Source organism: Triturus cristatus, chromosome 7 (genome assembly GCF_964204655.1).
Source record: "Triturus cristatus chromosome 7, aTriCri1.1, whole genome shotgun sequence".
NCBI lineage: Eukaryota > Metazoa > Chordata > Amphibia > Caudata > Salamandridae > Triturus > Triturus cristatus.
In genome coordinates this window covers 441,525,015-441,546,340 of record NC_140590.1, presented here as the reverse complement: position 1 = coordinate 441,546,340, position 21,326 = coordinate 441,525,015, and the positions used below count along the sequence as shown (strand labels likewise).

The following is a 21,326-nucleotide window of genomic DNA, read 5'->3' as shown; positions in this document are numbered from 1 at the left end:
AGGGTAAACACACAGATCGGAAAGATGGAGGATGGGAAAGACGGAAAAGCCAGCACAATCAGACAAAGCAGGAACTGAAAAGAGTGAGACACAGGGGCAGGGAGTGTCTGGAATGGGATTAAAGATTACTGCCTTGGTATTCGGTGCATGTATGTTTATTTGCACTGACTGCCAGCTTCTGAGCATTCAACATGATCAATCAATTAACCAGCATTTGTAGAGCGCAACACTCTCACCCCTAGGGGTGTCTCCGTCGAAGACCCAGGTCTTGAGTCTCTTCCTGACGTCTGCCTGTGAGGGGGCTGTAGGGAGCTGGAGGAGAAGGTCGTTCCAGGTCTTGGCGGTGATGTAGGAGAAGGAGCAGCCACCGCTGTAGCTGCGATGGTGGCTGGACAGTGTGTGTGAGAGCAAGTGAAGAGGAGTGCAGGGGTCTAGCAGTTTTGTGGAAGTTCAGTAGATGGTTGAGGTTGGCAGGCCCTAGATCATGGAGGGCTTTGTAGATGAATGTGAGGACCTTGAACTGGCATCTTTTCTGCATGTGGAGCCAGTGGAGGTCTCTCAGGTGGGGGGTGATGTGGGTCTGTTTGGGGAGGTCCAGGATAAGTCTGGCTGCAGTGTTCGGTATGGTCTGGAGTCTTCTGAGGAGCTGGGTGGAGAAGTCGGCATAGAGGGCGTTGCCCTAGTCGAGGCAGCTGGTGGCAGTCTTTCTGGTGTTGGTTGGAGATGCTGCAGATTATGTGAAGTGTGTGGAAGCAGGAGGAGGCAAATGCGGTAACTTGACATTTCATGGTCAGTTGGCTGTCCAGGATGATGCGTGTGGATCCGAGTTCTACAGGCCACCAGCTGTGGCTCCACATGGAGGTGTTCTTCCCAAAAATCAGTATTGCAGTTTTGTCGGAGTTGAGTTGGAGGCAGTTGTCTCTCATCCATTTAGTTACGATCGTCATGGCATTGCAGAAGTTGGTTTTGGTGTTGGAGGGGTCATCGGTGTGTGAAAATCAGTTGAGTATCATCTGTGTAGGAGTCCATAGTATCTGACAACGTCTGCGAGGGGTCATGTAGATGATAAACAGGATGGGGCTGAGGGATGATCCTTGTTGTACTCGGCACATGATGTATTTGGGTGCAAAGGTGAAGCGGGGCAGTCAGATGCTCTGCGTGCATCCTGTAAGGAAGGAGGTGATCCTCTTGAGGCGCCTTGCTGTATGACTATGTTGTGGAGTCTGTTGATGAGGGTGTTATAGGAGACTGTGTCAAATGCCACAGAGAGGTTGAGGAGGATCACGGCCATGGTTTCTCCATGGTCGAGTAGTGTCTGATGTCATCCGTGCTAGCAATCAGTACGGTCTTGGTGCTGTGGTTGGCACAGAATCCTCATTGAAGGCGTCCAGTATGTGGTTTCTCAAGAACTTTGGCTGGGTAGGGGAGCAGGGAGATAGGATGACCATTTATGAGATCGTTGGGGTCAGGAGAGGCTTTCTTTAGGAGGGGCCTGATGTTTGCATGTTTCCATCTGTCTGGGAAGGTTGCTATGGAGATGGAGGTGGTAAGGATGGTGGTGAGCTGTGTGCTGATTGTGTTTGTTGCAATGTTGTAGCGATAGTGGGGGCAAGGGTCAGTGGGTGCCCCAGAGTGGATGGAAGACATGATGGCTGAGGTGGTGAGGGCAGTAGGCAGTGATCAGTGACGAGGTGGGGATGGTTTGGCTGGCATTTGCTGCTTGGTTGAGGTTTTCTGGGATGAGGGTGGTGGGTTAGATGTTGACGTTGTAGTAGATGTTGGTGATCTTGCTGTGGAAGGGATCTGAGAAGGTGTCGCAGAGTTTTTGGGAGGGGTGGATAGTCCTCTCTATGTCTGTCAGGTTGGAGAATTCTTTGACTATTTTGGAGAGTTCTTTGTGTGGATTCGATGCAGTTGATAATGGCTACTTTCTAGGATTCTTTGATGTGCAGGTGATAGTTGCTGAGGTCTGTTTTGTGAGCTGCTCTGTTGGCGGGGTTCTTGCTGGCATGCCATAGTTTCTCCAGTTGGTGGCAGTTGTGCTTGGTGGTCCTGAGTTCTGGCATGTATCAGCTGGCATGTTTGTTGGATACTGTAGGCTTCAGTGCGGCGACTGTCGGCGCTGTGGGTGATCCTGGCGGCAACGTTCTGGATGGCCTGGTTGAGGTCTGTTTAGGCCTCGGGTTGGGATGTGGTGAGGGCCTGCGCCTACTGAGTTTTGATGACCTTGCTCCGGCTGCGGTAGGAGGAGATCTGATGCTTGGTGATTGTGTACTGGAAGTCTGTGGTGGTGAAGTGTACGATAGTGTGGTCAGTCCAGGTGAGTTCGGTGGTATGGTGTAATTTGATTCTGTTGCTGGAGATGAAAATGAGGTCGAGTGTGTGTCTGGCTTTGTGCACGAGTTCGGTGACTAGTTGGGTGAAGCCAATGTTGTTCAGGTTCTCCAGGAGTGCAGTAGAGTTGGCGTAGTTGGGGTTGTTGATGCGAAAGTTGCTCCATCTGCAGTAGGAGGAGATCTGACGGTTGGTGATGGTGTGCTGGGAGTCTGTGATGGTATAGTGCACGATAGTGTGGTCAGTCCAGGTGAGTTCGGTGGTATGGCAGAATTTGCTTCTGTTGCTGGAGGTGAAAATGAGGTTGAGTGTGTGTCTGGCTTTGTGCACAAGTTTGGGGACTAGTTGGGTGAAGCCAATGTTGTTCAGGTTCTCCAGGAGTGCAGTAAAGTTGGCGTAGTTGGCGTTGTTGATGCAGAAGTTGAGGTCGCCAACTAGGACATAGTGGTTGGAGTCAATTGGTAGGGGACCAATAGGATTGGGGTTGACATCGCAGAATGTGGCTCTAGGTTCCAGAGGTCTGTAGGTGAGGGTGCCTCTTATCATGGTCTTCACGTCAGTTTGTAGTAGGACATTGAGGTGTTCCATGAGAGGTGTGGGGTCATCATTGGTGATTGTGCATCTGATAGTTTCCTTGAAGATGATGGCAATGCCTCCACCTTGTTTCTTGGCACGGTCACAGTGTATCATCTTGTAGCATCCAGGAGTAGTGGTGGTGATATCAGGGTTGTAGGATGAATTGAGCCATGGTTCGGTGATGAAGGCAACGTCCGTGGAGAGGGTGGTGATGGTATCCCAGATTTCTGTGGTGTGTTTGCCCCTGATGCATCACTTCCAGTATTTTGTCTGAGAATGTGATGCAAAGTCATTGCTTCTGGGACAGAGATGCTACTGAAGCTTGAGACCTCTTCCTTTTCACCACCACATATTCCAAAAATGTTTGAAGTTTGAATATTCTCTAAAGCACTGGTGACTTGAACTAGGCCATTGAAAAACTCCTAACTTTAGTGACCCATCTCTACCTGTATCTTGACCATACGCCTTGATAAGGTGTCCATCGTATGTGTCAGTCTGTAACTAGACCATGTGAATCTATCTGATCAGCACAAAAGCTGTTGATTTATATTACCCTGCTGTATATAAGTTTGATACAGAATCTGTAAGTTGTTTGAAATTCTCAGAAATAACTTTTTGTCCCTCCTCAATAGTATTATTAAGTTTCTCTAAGCCACCTTTCATATTAACTACATTTGCATTAATTTACTCTAACTGTGTTTTAACAGATTTCATGTTCCAATTTTGTAGGCGCTGCACTGCCACATTTTTTACTTCAAACGACCATCAAGTAGGATAGTGTCTCCATCATGTGTAGGCCGAACAACACCTGAACCACTCCATCTCAAAGCATGGTTTCTGCATGCAAAACGCCTTCTATGCATGGGACAGCCTCTTCTAGCAGGTTGTGCTTTTTCCATGATGGTGAAATGCTCCTGTGTCCTGTGTAAAATGGGGAACTGCTGCTCTGCATCTGGCAGGAATAGGAGGTGGTGGTGTTGAAACATTATCTTGCTCTGTATCTGAGTGAGTGTATTGAAGTGCATCATGATCAGAATCTTCACCTCTTGTTTATGGTACATCTATGTTAAATATAAAAAAAAATAAGTATGGACAATCGAAATGCTTATTTATAATAGGTTGAAAAAATAGTTTTTCTTTTGTATTAGAATGTGTTTATTATCAGTTTTTAATAATCTTAGATCACTTAAATAGTTCTGAAAAATATCTAAAATAATACAGTCTCCGAAAAGGGTAAGCTGTGTTTACTACATCTCCCATATTGCATCATTAAGGTAACAGTAAGCATTGATCAAGAGCGTTTTCCTAAAGGTCAATTACATATTATAATACATGTAACAATAATTTTTTAATATACTAACTTACGTTTTGAAGTAGTAGTTAGTGCAAAGGTATAGATTTCTGAAAGCCCAAATAAACTTTTTGCCTCAAAGGCTTTTGTAATGATTTCTTCTAGAGGTGTTGGAGGTATCTGAGTTGAGGGTCTATCACCTGTTCCACAGGCCTCAGCTAGTCAAATTGTGAACTTTTCTTTGGTTCGTGAATGCAGATCGTACAACCTCTTCCTCATCTCATCAATGGTACCTTGCGTCACTCCAGCTGCATTCATTTTGTCTTGAATGCCTTGCCATATTTTTTCTCGGAATATCAGCAACCTCAAAAGCCACAATCTCCAGCTCCCTCTTATTGAATGTAATTTTGTTAGCATGCTTCTTCTTCCTTTTCTTTTCTCCAGTTTGGATCTGGCTGTCAAAAGTAGCTTTAAAAGGTAGCCTAGAAATTAAAAACACACACACTTCAGAGAGATCCAGTGAGCATATGTGAAAGTACTTCCCCATTGCGAGGACATTAGGTGTTCCCGAAAGCAACTTTCACAATTTAGCAATTTCCAAATACAAGTAGCAAATCGCTTAATTGCAAATGTGAATCAAACCATTTGGCAAAACAAATTGTCATCACTGTGAAGCATTAGGATCAGTGTTTTTCAAATTGCAATTTGATCAAACTCTCAATTTGCAAATTGCTAACCCATATATCGTATCTAGCCAATCATTCTTTAAAGGGCCAATGGGGTGCAGTGTGCTGTATTGATTCTCATAGAGAATGTGTTTTTTCTACTTTAATGTTTAGGAAGGGTCACAAGCTGTTGCCCTGTTTAGATTTGCGTAGTGGGAGGTTAAGCGTGACAGGCAGTCAATGAAGATTGTGGCTTAATGAAGTTCTTGAATGTCTGCGTGAGCCCTCATTTTTGCACATTATTCCACCAAATTCATAAGGTGAGCTCAAGTTGCAGATTCTTTGGTTTGTGTGTGTAATGTTGTGGGTCTATTGGTATGTACCACCTAGCATATTAAGGGCATTATTTAGGCCAAAATAGAGCAACACCAACAGAGTTCAATGGAGAGAGACAGTGTGTCTGTTTTATTCAGGTCATGATTAACCCTGGGCATAGCACTGCACTACGCTCATGGAGCATGCATAGTTTGCGCTACTATGCAAAATGCACATAGCAAAAACTGTTCTAAAAACATTACGTAGCAGCAAAATCAACAACACCCACAAATGCTTTGATTAAGCAATTTTACATGCTAAAAGGCATATAACCAATTCACAAAAGTGAACTTTGAGGAAGAAAATATTAGGCAATGAGAAAGGTGATGATTTTGGGGTACCCCCTAACCTAGGGGAGGACCAAGCAGATGCCTTGAAAACAAAGAGCATATCATGCTGGTGAACGATTCAGTGGTGGTCCCTTCCTCTTAGGACCACCCCAAGCACAGTTATGGGCAAAAATACAATCACAACCAAAGGCCCTGCAAAGCATTATGGGATGAGATTAGCAGTGGGCAGTGAATATTGTAGTGTTCAATATCAAAATATTTCTACAAAGAGCTGCAGTTCAACTAGTCCTTACTAGATGTCCCTCAATAGGCAAATGCAAAAGCATTGAAATTATTAGTACATCAAGCTGTAGTTCCACTAGCCGTTACTAGATTTCCCTCACGAGTCAAATGCAAAAGCTTCATGAAAGGGTGTCCAAAAACTCCCTTTCTGGACACTCCTACAACACCCAAATAGTCAGCGGAAGCTCCTAGGGTTCATGCAGTGGGAGGCACGTTCAACCACTCACTGCACCATGGGCTTCAGCAAAGTTTTTTCCAGTCTACTTGCAGATGTTCAGATGACTCATCCTCGGAGCAGCCCTTTGTAGTGTCTTACATGAGTTTACAGGGGCATGTGTTGTTCTTTAACATGAGATGGAGTGTGGAACTCTTGGGTTGCTATGGGAGCTGAGCATCTGATGTGAAGACAGTTGCCAGTCCTGAGCGTTGGATGGGGTCTCTGATACCTTGTACTCAATAAAGGGACTTTCTCTATTAAATCTGCCTTCTAAACTTATTGAAGACCCTTCTTACATTTGGTGACGATGGAGAATTAAAGAACCCTACTCATTTTCTGAGACCTCAACAACATTTCAAGGAAGAAAAGGATTCTCATAAGACCTGAACTACCAATTTCACCACGTTTTCAACTCTACTAGGCATCCGACATTCAAGAATCTATCAACGATCTGGTGAGTCTCTCTCTCTACGTGTGAGGATTTCCCAACGTTGCTCAGGAGAGTGTTCTAATGGTGTTTGTTTCTGCTATCTTCCGCGTTATCACTATGAGAGTATAAACATCAGCTTCCCAGATTCCATCTGACACTAACGTGTCTTCATGTAAACGGATATTTTGTTTATTCAAAGTCTATGAGAATCAGTATTTCTAAATATAATCTTTGAACGATCCTACCGAATTTCCGTTGAGTGTGTGCTTTGGGTGTTTCGTTTTGAATTTCCTTCGGTCCGCGTGGATGCATCCTGGAGGCGGACATTCCTTTCTCTGACGTCTCACCAACGTGAACCAGTCTGCGTCATCTCGTCTGCACGTCTCACCAGCGTGAACCAGTCTGCATCATCTCGTCTGCACGTCCCTGACTTGCACGTTGAATCTGCCATCTTACAACGGGTTCCGTTCTCACCTATACACAAGGATATGTTTAATGTCAGGTGACACATACAGCAGTTAAGGGTTTTCAAGCGTGTCGCTTATCTCGCTGATACGCACAGCTTGACTTTGTTTCGTTGTGTGTTATTTCACTAGTACGTTGTTACACACTGCGTGTACCACAGTTTAACTCGCTAACACGCACAGCTTTCTTCAATGTTCCTGTGTGTCACGTAGTTTTAACGCTGACACACACAGCTTCTCCAATAATCAGCGCGCTGACATACACAGCCTCAGTGTGTACATTGGTGTGTCATTTCTCATCGGCGCTGACACACACAGCTTGATTAATCTATTAAGAGAGTGCACATTTACAAAATATTGTTACAAGTTATTTACTATCACAAAACACTGGTGCAATTGATACATCACTAGTATTACTATATTTTTAAAATTTAATTTGTGAGTGTATCCTTCTCTCTTTGTCATACCACTGTATTTTAACAATGCAAAATGTAACTGCACCTCCCTTATCATCTCCTGGTGATCCAGTTCTTCCATGGTTAAAATGGAAAAAGGTTTTACTCATTATGCGAGGGTTTGTGGCACCTCCCTCAGTGCAGAAAGGAAAACTTCCTTGTTAATGCACTGCTTAGGTTAAACTTGCTGCCACCTGTAATTTTGCTGCATCCTTGGTCGAACGTCTTAATGATCAGTTTATGTTGGGCTGTAACATTGACAAAGCCTGTGATAACCTGTGGCAGAAAGACAACCCATCCATACATGAGGTTCTTACAATTGCAAAAACTCATGAACATTCCAAGGCATGTGTAGACACCATATGTAAAAATGACACTTAAGAAAACAAATGGTGAATGTGTTTTAGTTGTTGAAAAGGAAAAAAATTCTAAAGTCAATACCTCTACCAAATCTGAGAACAAACCACTCGCATTCAAGTCATTCTCTGGCAAGTGTTTTAGGTGCGGCAAGTGTTTTAGGTGTGGCAATTCAGGTCACATGGCCAACTTTAAAGGTTGCCCTGGGTTAAAAGCCTCATGTAGTGTGTGTGGGAGAAAAGGACATTTTACAAAATGTTGTAGATCAGGAAAGGATTCAAAAAAGGTAAGGGAAGTAGACCTTTATGAACCTGACTCTGATTCTGACATAACGAATATTTGTCAAATCAAATTGCCTGGTGGTGATGTCCCGATGGAGGTTGTTCTGATTAATGATGCCCCTATAAAGATGTTATTTGACTCAGGAGCTAAGGTGACTTTGATTCCGAAATGTTTTTTTGAACAACATTTGGCAAAGAGGGTAAAACTGTCAAAGCCTGATATCAAACCGAGAGGATATGGTGGGAAAATTATTGATCTGTTAGGTTCCTTTAACCCCTTGAGTGCCCATGACGAGATGGTCTCGTCATGGGCCGCGGTTGCGCTGTGCCCATGACGAGACTATCTCGTCATGAACCCCGCCCGCTAATTCAACGCCCGGCACAGGGCGGGGAAAGGGCGGGGCACACAAGGGGTTAAGGGTACCATTGATTTTAAAGGCAGAATCGTTCCTGGGAAAGTGTATGTATCCATGAAGGGAGATTCTCTCATTAGCTGGTTCCATCAGCGTGACTTACATATAATTTTGGATCCCAATAAGGATCCCTCTGTCTGTTTAAAAGAGTTACCTGCTGTAAGTCAAGTTGGGGTGGAATGTAAATCATGGGTCAAAGAATTTCCTGAGGTTTTTGAGGCAAAACTGGGATGTCTCAGGAACTACTACCATCACATCAAAGTTAAACACGATACGTTACCCAAAGTGGCTAAGGTTCGGAATGTACCACTTTTGGTAAAGGAATCTATGAAAGTTGAACTTGACAAATTGGTAACCAATGTCATCATGCAAGAGGTAGAGGCCACAGTGTGGATGTGAGAGAATTGAATAAGGCTGTAATTGTTGACCACTACCCTCTACCGAACATCAGCGAAATGTTATGCTCGCTGAATTGTGCTAAACAATTCTCCTCCCTTGATTTGACCTCTGACTACCATCAAATAAAATTACATCCCTTATCCCAAGATCTCACTGCATTCGTAACGCCTTTTGGTACCTTTAAATTGTTGAGAATGTCTTTTGGCCTCATTTCTGCCGCCTCAGTATTTAAGAGGGTTATGGAGCGAATTTTGAAGGGTCTAGAGGGAGTGAGAATTTACCAAGATGACGTACTGGTGTTTGGAACGAATACAATTGAGCATGATAGTAGATTGAGGGCAGTCTTAAAAAAGTTGGGTGATGCAGGTCTCACTCTGAGGGCAGACAAGTGTCACTTCAATGTGGCAGAAATTGAATATCTGGGGCATCTTCTGTCATCCAAGGGTATTAAACCCAAACCGGACCTGATTAGCACTATTTCCAATCTAAGAACTCCCCAAGATAGGGATGAACTTGTGAAGTTCTTAGGGATGACTGAATTTTATCATAAATTCATTCCTAACTTTGCAAGGGTCACGGAACATTTGAGAAATCTGTTAAAAAAAGGGTCTGAGTTTGTTTGGAGTGATGTGGTAAATATTCTTTTTACCGAAACTGAATTTCATACGGAATCCTTAAAATAAAGTAAAATAGCTCAGAATAACAAGAGGCAGAAATCCGTGGTATAAGAGGTTTCTAAATGGGCTTTATTCCATCCAAAATGGCCAACTCGAGTCGCGGCCTTCAGGTTCCGTCACCACGAGGGTTCAGGAAGTGAAGTACAATACTTTATTGACAAGAAGTAACTTTTATAGGTCATACATTTACAATGAAACAAGTGCAAAAAGGCGTAACAATTGATAAGATAAATTAACATAGTGATACGTAATTGAAACTAGGCGTAATAAGGAGCAAAAAGAAACATGATTGGCTCTCATTATCTTACATAGGTGGATCTATACGATAATACTTAACATGGATGCGTGCGCAGCAGCATGACGTGTGATTGACGTGCAACTAGGGGGTGAAGGGGACTTGACATTTAGCTCTACATGTGGAGACGAGAAGTCTAGGGGGTCATGTCAACCTAATCCCAAATCATATCTAACATCCTATGTTTAGAGAACTATGTTATCCACAAGGAAGGACTCTCGGACAGAATCTATTCTATACTAACTGTATGTGCGTGTACAAGCGTCTAAGTGTCTATATGAGAAGCGAGGGGCAGAAAACTTTCCATGGCAACAGGGCTATGAATCACTTGCAGGAGGACGGAAAGGCTGAGTCCTTTGCTTGTGAGCTAAAGGAAATGTTTACCTAAATCACTAGACAGGAATGCATCGGCTGAAGAGCAAAATAGATAATTCGAAGGTGAAATACAGCTTCTTGGCAGGCAGGCGAAAACTGGCCGAGGCAGGCACCGTTAGCTGCACAGGGAGTAGGACAAAGTTCATGGATACAGATGCGAGCTCAAGCTGAAACTGTCAGAGACAGAGAGCAGGGAAAGGCTTTGAGGAAAGAATCGGGCCTACTTGCCTGAACTGTAAAAATGGAGTACCTTAGCCATATAAAGTCGGTGGCTTTTCATACTTAGGAATTGAATATCCAGCCCATTGATGGCGGATCTGACAGAGAACATGTCGACGGTAGACACACATATGTTTGCGTCTTGGAAACTGGAACTGGAGGGAACATACATGTACTTGTGACATGCACATAGAATCGTTGGGGTCCAAGATAGGGGACATAACTGATCAGGAAAATCCACATTTCCACATTCCCTCCTTGTCCCCTACTTGCCCTTCAAGAGATATCAATCTTCATTATTCCATCGATTTGCTCATGGAGCATCATTTCTTCTTCCTTCTTTTTCCGGCATTTTGAACGAGAACTTTGATATGGAATGCATGATGTGGCACACAGACCACAAATCGCTGGTCCACATTGCAGGCATAAACAACAACTGAAGAGCATAAGAAGGCCAATACCTAGGAAGGATAGAACTCTCCATCCCCAGGCTGATATCACACTCCAAAACCACCCGGACCACGTCCAAGTGCCTGGATTCTCGTGTATCTGGCTTACAATCTTATGAAGGCGTGTTATAGCTTTATATACAGATGGCGAATTTTCTGGTATGAATATGCAGCAGCTGGATCCGATGACCCTGCAAGCTCCGCCCCTATCGGCCAGGATGACGTCAAGGACAAGACGATTCTGGAGAACAACAATTCTCATCACTGATTGTTCCTCTGTCAGATTGCCTAGGGCGGTTATAGTCTCGTTTACTACAGCTTCAAGAGTCTTGGTGAGTCTGCGTATCAGCTTACTATTTGATATTGTACCTATATAGGGAAAGATACCTTTATTGAAATCTACATACTTGTCCCATGCCGTCTCAGTATAATCGACAACTGGGAGATCTCTACGCTCTCTTTTGTGTACTAAATGAACATTTCGATAATAATCAGGGGGAGCTAGGAAAACAGGTGGCAAAAGGAATGCTATGTAACAGGTACCATCCCAATCTAGAGGCAGACGCATATATGCCGTCTGACCACATATAAAGTAAGAATGGCGAGAAGCTCTAAATGAAGATTTCCCTTGATCACTATATTCTACTGTAGTAACGCATTTGCTATGGCCCATGTGTATGGAACCAACTTTTCTCACACATAATTCACCCTTAACTGGAAATACTGACATAGTGGGCAGAATTAATTCAACTTCGGATTTGACGTTCAAAATCATGAGGTTAGGCGTAAAATTACCTAATTTATACACTTCATTTTCTAAATCAGTTCCTGTTCTACTGGGGTGACCCTCCTTATTAGGGTGACAGACTTTGAATAAAACTAGATTCAGATTTCCCCATATCCAATGTTGTTGATAAACTGCTGTGTCTGGGTCTATGGAATTTAGTAAACTAAACCATGCTCCACAGGAGCCATTGTGTGTGAACGGATGTGGAAAGAAAGGCAGAACTCCTTTGTTATTCTGATAGGGAGGGAGTCGGCCACACACCCAACAATTGGTGGCATTACTAGTCTGATGGGAATGATGTAACATACTAATGAAGGTGTTATTGCGCAGCGCAAGTCTATAAGATAATTCATGTGGCGGTAGGTCACTAAAAGAATGTTCAGCAGTAATATTATAAACATGTCTAGAAATAGGATGATATATGTGCAAAATCACACTCGTAATGATTATTAAAACACTCAATAAAAACAGAATTAATAATGTCCTCACACAGTAGCTACGCAGTGATTTACAATACGCCTGTCGTTTCAACATTTCTCTGGTATTTTCTCTACTCAGGTCCAAGGGATACATGTCAGAGACAATTCAACCGCTTCACCTTGGAGAGGACTTAAACAATCAAATTGCTCGACTGTTTGGGCCTAAGTTTTAATTTATAGTTCTGAGAGTCATTCCTTTCAACAAAGGGAAGTTTTGAATCAGTCTGTGAGGGAGTGCAGGGCACAGTGTCTATATCCGAGGATAGTCCATGAAATTTCTTAACGTGACTGGAATGTATCCATCCTTTGCGGCCCTCCACTTTCACGGCTGTTCTTGTGGTCAGCAGGACTAGCTTCGGTGTTTTCCACCTGGGCTCCAATTGGGTTTTCCGATCGAAATTCCTCACAAACACCAGATCCCCCGGAGCAACGTCATGGGGTTTCACCTCAGTGTTGTCAGGAAAAGCTGCAGCTACCTGTGAACGACAAGATCGTAGTGCAGACATCAAGGAAGCCAGGTAATCTGTCAGCATATTACAATTAACATCAGTTATTTTACGTGGTACAGGCGTCCCCCACATATTTGGTGGCCTTCCGAAGATCACCTCATACGGGGATAGCCCTGTTCGAGAGTGTGCTACCATTCTTATGTAAAATAGTGCAACTGGTAAGGCTACTATCCAGTCAACACCTTTCTCCTTACATATTTTAGACAATCTGATTTTCAAAATTTGATTATGTCGTTCCACGAGACCTGCTGCCTCGGGGTGTCGGACACAGTGGAACTTCCACTGATATCCCAACAAAAGTGAGACATGTTTCATTAATTCGGATGAGAAAGGCTGGCCGTTATCTGAATATACAACACGTGGTAGCCCGTACCGTGGGAAGAATTCTCGAACTAACTGTTTGGCAGTAGTCGGGGCCGTGTAATCTGATACTGGGTACGCCTCAGTCCATCGGGAGAGAGCGCAGACAACTACAAGAACATATTTGAATCCTCGACATCGTTCCATCTGGATATAATCCATTTGGAGCACTTCAAAAGGATGATCAGGAGTCTGGAATCCACCCTGTTCTACGGGAACACTTTTTCCCGGGTTGAACTGACAACATATCATACAGGTACGGACCTTTTGTTTAGCTGCTGCTCGTAAATGTTTATTGAACCAAATGTGTTGAATGCTATCTAGCATAGCTTTTTCTCCTAAATGCGCCGGGCTGTGAATTGTAGCTATAATGGCTTGGACCATAGAGTCAGGAAGAAACCATACAGATTTCTCCTTCGTCATCCATCCCTGATCTGTCTGGATCCCTCCTAGTTCAGTCCATTTCTTTAATTCTTCTGCAGTAGCATGTGTCTGTATGTCAATTACGTCAAGTGCGGGATCCTTAATTGTCATACACTGTGTTGGTGTCTGAACTATTGGCTTTGTCATGTCTAATGTGCGATTCTGAGCAGTCTGTTTAGCTGTTCTGTCAGCTAAATCATTGCCTTGAGAAATGATATCAGTAACCTTCGTGTGTGCTTTACATTTCATAATCGATATAGCAGTGGGTAGATGTATTGCGTCTAACAAGGCATGAATGAGGGGTCCGTGCTGAATGTGGGCACCATGGGAGGTTAAATAACCTCTCTCTCGCCACAGTACGCCGAAGTCGTGTACAACTCCGAATGCATAACGTGAGTCAGTGTATACATTAACTTTCTTATTTGTGGCTTGAATACAGGCTTGTGTTAGAGCAATAAGTTCTGCTGCTTGGGCTGACAAAGTATCTATACAATTTGTCTCAATAACTTCAGTGTCTGTTGTGACTGCATACGCGGCCACTAAATCTCCTGTACTTGTTCTCATGCACGATCCGTCTACATACAACGTCAGGTCTGGATCTAACAATGGAACGTCTGTCAAGTCTTGTCTAGGTTTCGTCTTTATTTCAATGATTTCAACACAATCATGAGCTAGTGGGTCTGTTCCAATTACAGGTAATAGTGTAGCAGGATTCAATGTATTACACCGTCGGATCTCTATGTGTGGTTGAAACAATGTCAGTTCATAACCGGTAAGTCTTGCTATGGTCAAGTGTTGTGTTTGTGTTCGGTTCACAAGAACCTCTACTGCATGTGGTACTTGTACTGTCAATGGATGTCCTAATACTATGGCATCGCTTTGTCTGATTGCTAAAGCTGTCGCCGCCACTGATTTCAGGCATGCAGGCAAAGCCTGAGCTACGGGATCTAATGTACTGGAAAAATAAGCACATGGCTTGCGTGATCCTGCTTGATCCTGAGTGAGTACTGACAAGGCAGTACCTTCACGTTCTGTAACAAAAAGTGTAAAATGTTTGCTATAACATGGTGTTGCTAAAACAGGTGCTTGACATAAAGCTTCCTTTAGGCTTTCAAAAGCTTGTGTATGTTCCTGAGTCCAAGGGAGAACAGTCGATGTGGCTGCCTCCTGTGTGGTTAGCTGAATGAGTGGTTTTGCTAGAAATGCGTACTGAGGGATCCACTGCCTACAATATGAAGTGAGGCCTATAAAAGCCCGCACTTCCTTTTGTGTCTGGGGTATTGACATGTTAGCAATTAACTGGATGCGATCTGGTGTAAGCTGCCTTCCCTCCTTGGACAGCGAGTGACCAAGATAAATAACTCGCTGGACACAGAATTGCAGCTTAGAAGGAGACACCTTGTGCCCCTTGTCGGCTAGAAAATGTAAAACTGTCAGAGAAGCCTTTTCACATTCAGGTTCGCTTCTCGCGGTGATCAGCAGATCATCGACATATTGAAGCAGTGCAGTATTGACTGGCATGTGGATACTGTCAAGTTCTCGTTTCAGTGCTTGGCTGTAGATGCTGGGGCTTTCTGTGAATCCTTGGGGAGCGCGTGAGAATTTAAAGCTGCGCCCATTTAAACTGAATCCGAACAAATATTGGCTTTCCGGATCTATTGGGACGCTGAAAAAGGCATTCTTGAGATCAATTACAGTAAAGAATGTTGCTTCGGAATCAATTGCTGTCAATAATGATGATATATCAGGGACCACAGGAAATTGTGGTACAATGCACTTGTTTAGTTCACGCAAATCAATAACCAATCGGTATACTGGTGGGGCAGTAGGATCAGTTCGTTTAAGAATCGGAATTATCGGTGAATTACATACATTGGAGTCTGTTTCTACAACTACTCCCTGGGCAATTAGCTCATCAATGATTTTCAGCAAAGCCACTACAGCATCATGTGGTAACTTGTATTGTCGCATTCGTGGTAGTACCACTCCTGCTTTCAATGTGACTCGGTATGGTGTAATGTTCATGCAGCCAACATCCGTAGGGCCTTGTGCCCATAGATGTACTGGTAAAGTCTGTAGTCGGGGATCCATGTCCCTAGACACATAGTGACCTTTAAAATCACGTAGAAACAACCTTACTCCTTCCGGAGAACAACATATTATGGCTCCTAGTGCTTTCAGAGTTTTAATTCCTAACAGATTTTCTGGGCATGATTTAGTAAGCAATAAATCTGTAGTTCGTGTCAAAGGTCCTATCGTAAGTGGGAGAGGCTGTGATACTTCATTAACAATAGGTTTTCCTGAAAAACCAAGGGAAACATTTTGAGAGCCTGAGAGGGGTGCCCCTGGAACTTCACTACGTTTTATAGTTGTTCGACTTGCCCCTGTATCGAGTAAGAATTTTCTATCTTGACCTAACAATTCACTATGTACATACGGTCCTTCTTGATCTACAGGAATCTCGATGAGCGGTAAGTCAACTTCCCTCTCTAGGCTTGTTCATGCGTAACGCTGATACTCAGGATATTCATATTGTGCAGTCTGATACATTTGTCGTGTTGTGGTTTGTGTGGCAGTAGCAGGCAACGGTGGTGCAGCTGGCACAAACTGTATGGGCTGCTGTGAGGCTGGCATGGACTGTTGCTGAACTGGCATGGACTGTCCATGCTGCATAGCTCCTTGTTCATTCTGATCTTGTCTAACTAATCGTGGTCTCTCTTTTGCAATACCTGTAGCTATATTACGTTTCAGGACTGGACAATCGTGTACATAATGGCCTAGTTGCTTACAGTAATTGCAGGTTCCTTTTACAGGAGCTGCAGAATCACCAGAATGTGTCACACCCTTTTTGTGACCCTCTGCTGGTACTGTCTGAGAAACTAGCATTTTCATTTTTGTATCCTTCATGCGTCTATGCTCGTGTTCTTGTTCATCCCTAATTCTATTGTGATGATACTGTAACATTTGTAGCATTTGTGACGGAGTGTTACTTTGCCAGGTACTCTCGAATTTCAATATTCTATTCTTCACTGGAGGCAATGCATTTTCCACTAATTTTGTCACAAATAAATGTGGATATGAGTCACTACTTGCTTTTATACCACTGTTTATACCAAAACATTTTTCAAATCGAGCATAATAATCGCTTGTGTCTTCATCTTGCTTTTGTTTGCAGGCTGTGATTGCACCCCAATCTTCCTTTTTTGTAGTTAATAGACGTGGCAGTACCTGTACTAGTAAACCTGGTAACAGTTTAACTTTATCCCCGAGCCCTGAACCTGCAGTTCGGGCCCTTTCTTCCTCTGCTAATGCTGTCCAGTCTATCTTTTGGTCTCCCACTTCCCACTCTTTTTCTTTCAGTTTTTCATAGATGCCAGCAGGCAAAAGCACCTTTAATATCGTCATAATATCAGGAAAGGTGTACTCTCCCATTAGTAACATGTCTTTAATTTCTCGGTGGAAACCCGCTGGGTCTTTATCATGACTAGGTACTACTTTCTTCATTTCTAATAATTCCATTTTTGATATGGGTGTGTAAACAAATACACGGTGAAACTCATTGTCTTCGCCTTTTATTGGGTGCACTTCTCGTAAAGGATTTTGTCTATCCATATAGTACGGCGTTCTTTCTCTGTGGGGCAGCGAGAGAGAATCCGGATTTACAAAAAGGACATACTGTTTACGTGACACTAATATCTCTTTAATTAGCTTGTTACTAGAACCTCTCCATCTGTTCGTGAGTAGTTCCGTTAATATATCAGGTAAAGGACCAGGGTCAGCATGTTGGCTCTTATATAATATAAGGAGTTGCTGAATCATATAGATTCCAGCTAAACGTTGTTCATCTGCACTGAGATTAAAAAACGTGTGTGCTACGGTCTCATCACCGTATATTTCAGGACTGTCAATCCAGTGAACAGCTGATCTGGCTAATTCTTGCTCATCCATGGAATCGAGGAGGTGGTAACCCCTTCGTTCTCGTAGTATTTTATCTGCGGCTTGAAACAAATGTTCAGGAGACTTCAGATTTATTACAGGCGTCGGATACGTTCTGCTATTATTTGGGCATACAGAGTGTATGGGATCAGAAAAACATCTAGCATTATCACAGGATCTTCCTCTGCCTACATAGGCTATGGTCTCTGACTGTCTTGCGGAATTCCCTGATTCGGACACTTCATCTTGCTCGAACTCGTCTGTTCCCAATCTTTCTTCATGAATACGCTCTATTTCTCTACGGATTTTTCGGCACATGGCTATTATACAATTTTGCTTATCGTGTCTCCCTTCTGATATATTCTGGCTCCATCTTGTAAGAATAAGCATTGCATTCGGGTCTACCCCCGGACGGTCTTGATTTCTGATCACACAGTTTATGAGGAAACGTAACAGTTCCCCCTGTATCTCTACTTTCTGGAATTCCATAGCTCTGTTAATACATCCTGGATCTCGTCCTGTTTGAACAAAATGGTATATGTTATCTAGATGCGTAGTCATTCCTGGTAACCTTGCTAAATACTCTGCGGCTCGCCTGATGCGTAATGATGCCAGGACCATTTCGTCCTCTTTACCAACCACCGGGTCATATCTACAATTTACAAGGAGTTCCTTAAGCGTACGTTCACTTACGAATTTAGGTGTACGTGAATGCGCTGATTCTTGAAAGACTAGTTTATTTATTCTGGGTGGTGTAAAGGTATTGCTAGCACCTCCCGTGGCCCCATCTGGGGCATCGGGTGTGAATGGGTTCGTTGAACGTGACACAGCAACTATGGGTGTCGATACCACTGTAGAATCGACTGCGGGGACAGATGTGCTTGCCGAAGCTTGTATCGGGACTTGCTGTTGCACGGGGTCGGATACCTGATCCTGACGTTGAACCCCTCCGCCAGACGGTCTATGTAGTGTGGCGTTAGTATACTCGGGAGCTGTGTCGTCTAGATATGAGGAAAGAAAAACATCTTCTGCGGTTCTGGGATGCCCTTTTTGATGTACCTTAATTGGAAATAACGGGGGTGGCAAGTCTTTTGGCATCCCTGGAACAGCCTTTGGTAGTCCTTCGGTTAGAAGGGGATACATACCATTCATAAGAGCATTTCTTTGTCTATTTACTTGTTCTGACTTCACTCGGATACCTTCCTCAATTAATAGATCTTCTTGAACTTTATTTGAACTTTCTTTACTCCTCTCTTCTTGTCTACGTGCTTTTTCTGTACGTCTATGAGATTCTTTACGCCATAACTCAACAGCGTCTTTCTGTGACTGTCTGACCTTTCTTTTCCATAACTCTTCCTCCACTTTCATGATGCACTCTGCATCCCAGGTTCCCGCTGCGGGCCACCTTTGACTTTCCGGCAATCCCTTGGTATAATCTACCCATAGATCAAGAAACAATATGGCATCTAAGCCATGCTTGTGGTACATAAAATGCCCTGGAGTGTCCCTAGGAGGAATAGGAACTGCTTCTTCAAGCACCCCTTTTCTGGTAGTAATCTGTCTTAACTTCGAGAAGAGCGGCATATTGACAACTGATCTGATACTTACTCTTGAATTCACTTAATACGAAAAACACAATAATGAACAGCGAACAAAGAACAATCATTCATACCACAATATGCAAGACATTTGAACACTTTAAACATTAAACATTAAACATTTTAACAATAACCGACAATGATGACAGTCTGCCTAACTAATCACCACGCTGAATTCTTGACAATAACTGAATACTTCGGAATACTTGATATACTGCTAAACAGTACATATACACTGCTAAACAGTGCCGACCGGATTTGTGTACCCAAATCCGTCTTGACCGGCACAACCTATGTGCGCGTCAACACGCCTCCTCGGCGATGGTACTCACCGAGTAGCTCCTTGAAACGGAAGGCCTCAGAGAATGGACAGGACTCGATAACTGCGGATAGCGGACCCTCTGGACATCGGGATTTCGAAAAACCTGGTGGGCTTCTGTATACCTCGGATCTTGCTCTCTCAGCTAGGCTCTGGTCGGGATACTTCGCACTTCTCACCGCCTCGTCTGGGTTGATCGCAGCCTCAGTCGCCCCCGCTTGACCGGAGGGAGCTTACAGGAAATCCTGCTGGTACGCGTTTATGGTCCGTCCAGCTGTGGCAGGAGACCGGGCCTGCAACGCACCGCCGGCGCGTGAGATGAGAAAGTGTCCCTGTTCGGGCGCCATTATGTGGTAAATATTCTTTTTACCGAAACTGAATTTCATACGGAATCCTTAAAATAAAGTAAAATAGCTCAGAATAACAAGAGGCAGAAATCCGTGGTATAAGAGGTTTCTAAATGGGCTTTATTCCATCCAAAATGGCCGACTCGAGTCGCGGCCTTCAGGTTCCGTCACCACGAGGGTTCAGGAAGTGAAGTACAATACTTTATTGACAAGAAGTAACTTTTATAGGTCATACATTTACAATGAAACAAGTGCAAAAAGGCGTAACAATTGATAAGATAAATTAACATAGTGATACGTAATTGAAACTAGGCGTAATAAGGAGCAAAAAGAAACATGATTGGCTCTCATTATCTTACATAGGTGGATCTATACGATAATACTTAACATGGATGCGTGCGCAGCAGCATGACGTGTGATTGACGTGCAACTAGGGGGTGAAGGGGACTTGACATTTAGCTCTACATGTGGAGACGAGAAGTCTAGGGGGTCATGTCAACCTAATCCCAAATCATATCTAACATCCTATGTTTAGAGAACTATGTTATCCACAAGGAAGGACTCTCGGACAGAATCTATTCTATACTAACTGTATGTGCGTGTACAAGCGTCTAAGTGTCTATATGAGAAGCGAGGGGCAGAAAACTTTCCATGGCAACAGGGCTATGAATCACTTGCAGGAGGACGGAAAGGCTGAGTCCTTTGCTTGTGAGCTAAAGGAAATGTTTACCTAAATCACTAGACAGGAATGCATCGGCTGAAGAGCAAAATAGATAATTCGAAGGTGAAATACAGCTTCTTGGCAGGCAGGCGAAAACTGGCCGAGGCAGGCACCGTTAGCTGCACAGGGAGTAGGACAAAGTTCATGGATACAGATGCAAGCTCAAGCTGAAACTGTCAGAGACAGAGAGCAGGGAAAGGCTTTGAGGAAAGAATCGGGCCTACTTGCCTGAACTGTAAAAATGGAGTACCTTAGCCATATAAAGTCGGTGGCTTTTCATACTTAGGAATTGAATATCCAGCCCATTGATGGCGGATCTGACAGAGAACATGTCGACGGTAGACACACATATGTTTGCGTCTTGGAAACTGGAACTGGAGGGAACATACATGTACTTGTGACATGCACATAGAATCGTTGGGGTCCAAGATAGGGGACATAACTGATCAGGAAAATCCACATTTCCACAGTGACGCATGTGATGAAGAGTTTAAGAACATAAAAGATCTACTAAACAAAGCTCCAGAATTAAGTTGCTTTGATCCCAAGAAAACATCCTACTTGATGACTGATGCTAAGTCAAAAGGTCTTGGAGCAGTTCTTTTACAAAAAGGGGAAGGTGAGAACAAGACTATTTTGTTTTTGTCTAGACCTTTGAGAGATGCCGAGTTCAATTATTCGGTCATTGAGAGGGAAGCTCTAGCGATTTATTGGTCCATACGTAAGTTACGTAAGTTTCTGTGGGGCTGTCAGTTTTCTGTGTTAAGTGACCACAAACCGTTGAAGGAAGTCTTTTCAAAAAAAGGTATTGATTTGGTGTCTCACCGAATTAGAAAATGGGTGGTAGCGCTACAGGAGTTCAACTTTGTTGTGAACTATCTTCCAGGAGCCAGCAATACGTTAGCAGATTGCTTGTCCAGATTGGGAAATGCATGTGATGAAACGGCTATTGCCCAAGGTGGTAGTGATTGGTTTGATGGTGATGAACTTAATGAGGAAGTTA

At 43.5% G+C, this 21,326-nt stretch overlaps 1 long non-coding RNA gene across 1 annotated transcript in view; it reads right to left on the bottom strand.

Annotated features, from left to right (window-relative positions):
* Positions 1-4,169: 4,169 nt before the first annotated feature.
* Positions 4,170-21,326, bottom strand: part of LOC146809900 (uncharacterized) — a 107,448-nt gene continuing 90,291 nt past the window's right edge. Inside the window, exons 2-3 of the long non-coding RNA XR_014965591.1 lie at positions 6,706-6,934; positions 4,170-4,683 (exon numbers count right to left, since the gene is read on the bottom strand). This is a non-coding gene — a long non-coding RNA (uncharacterized LOC146809900). The remainder of the gene's footprint in view (positions 4,684-6,705; positions 6,935-21,326) is intronic.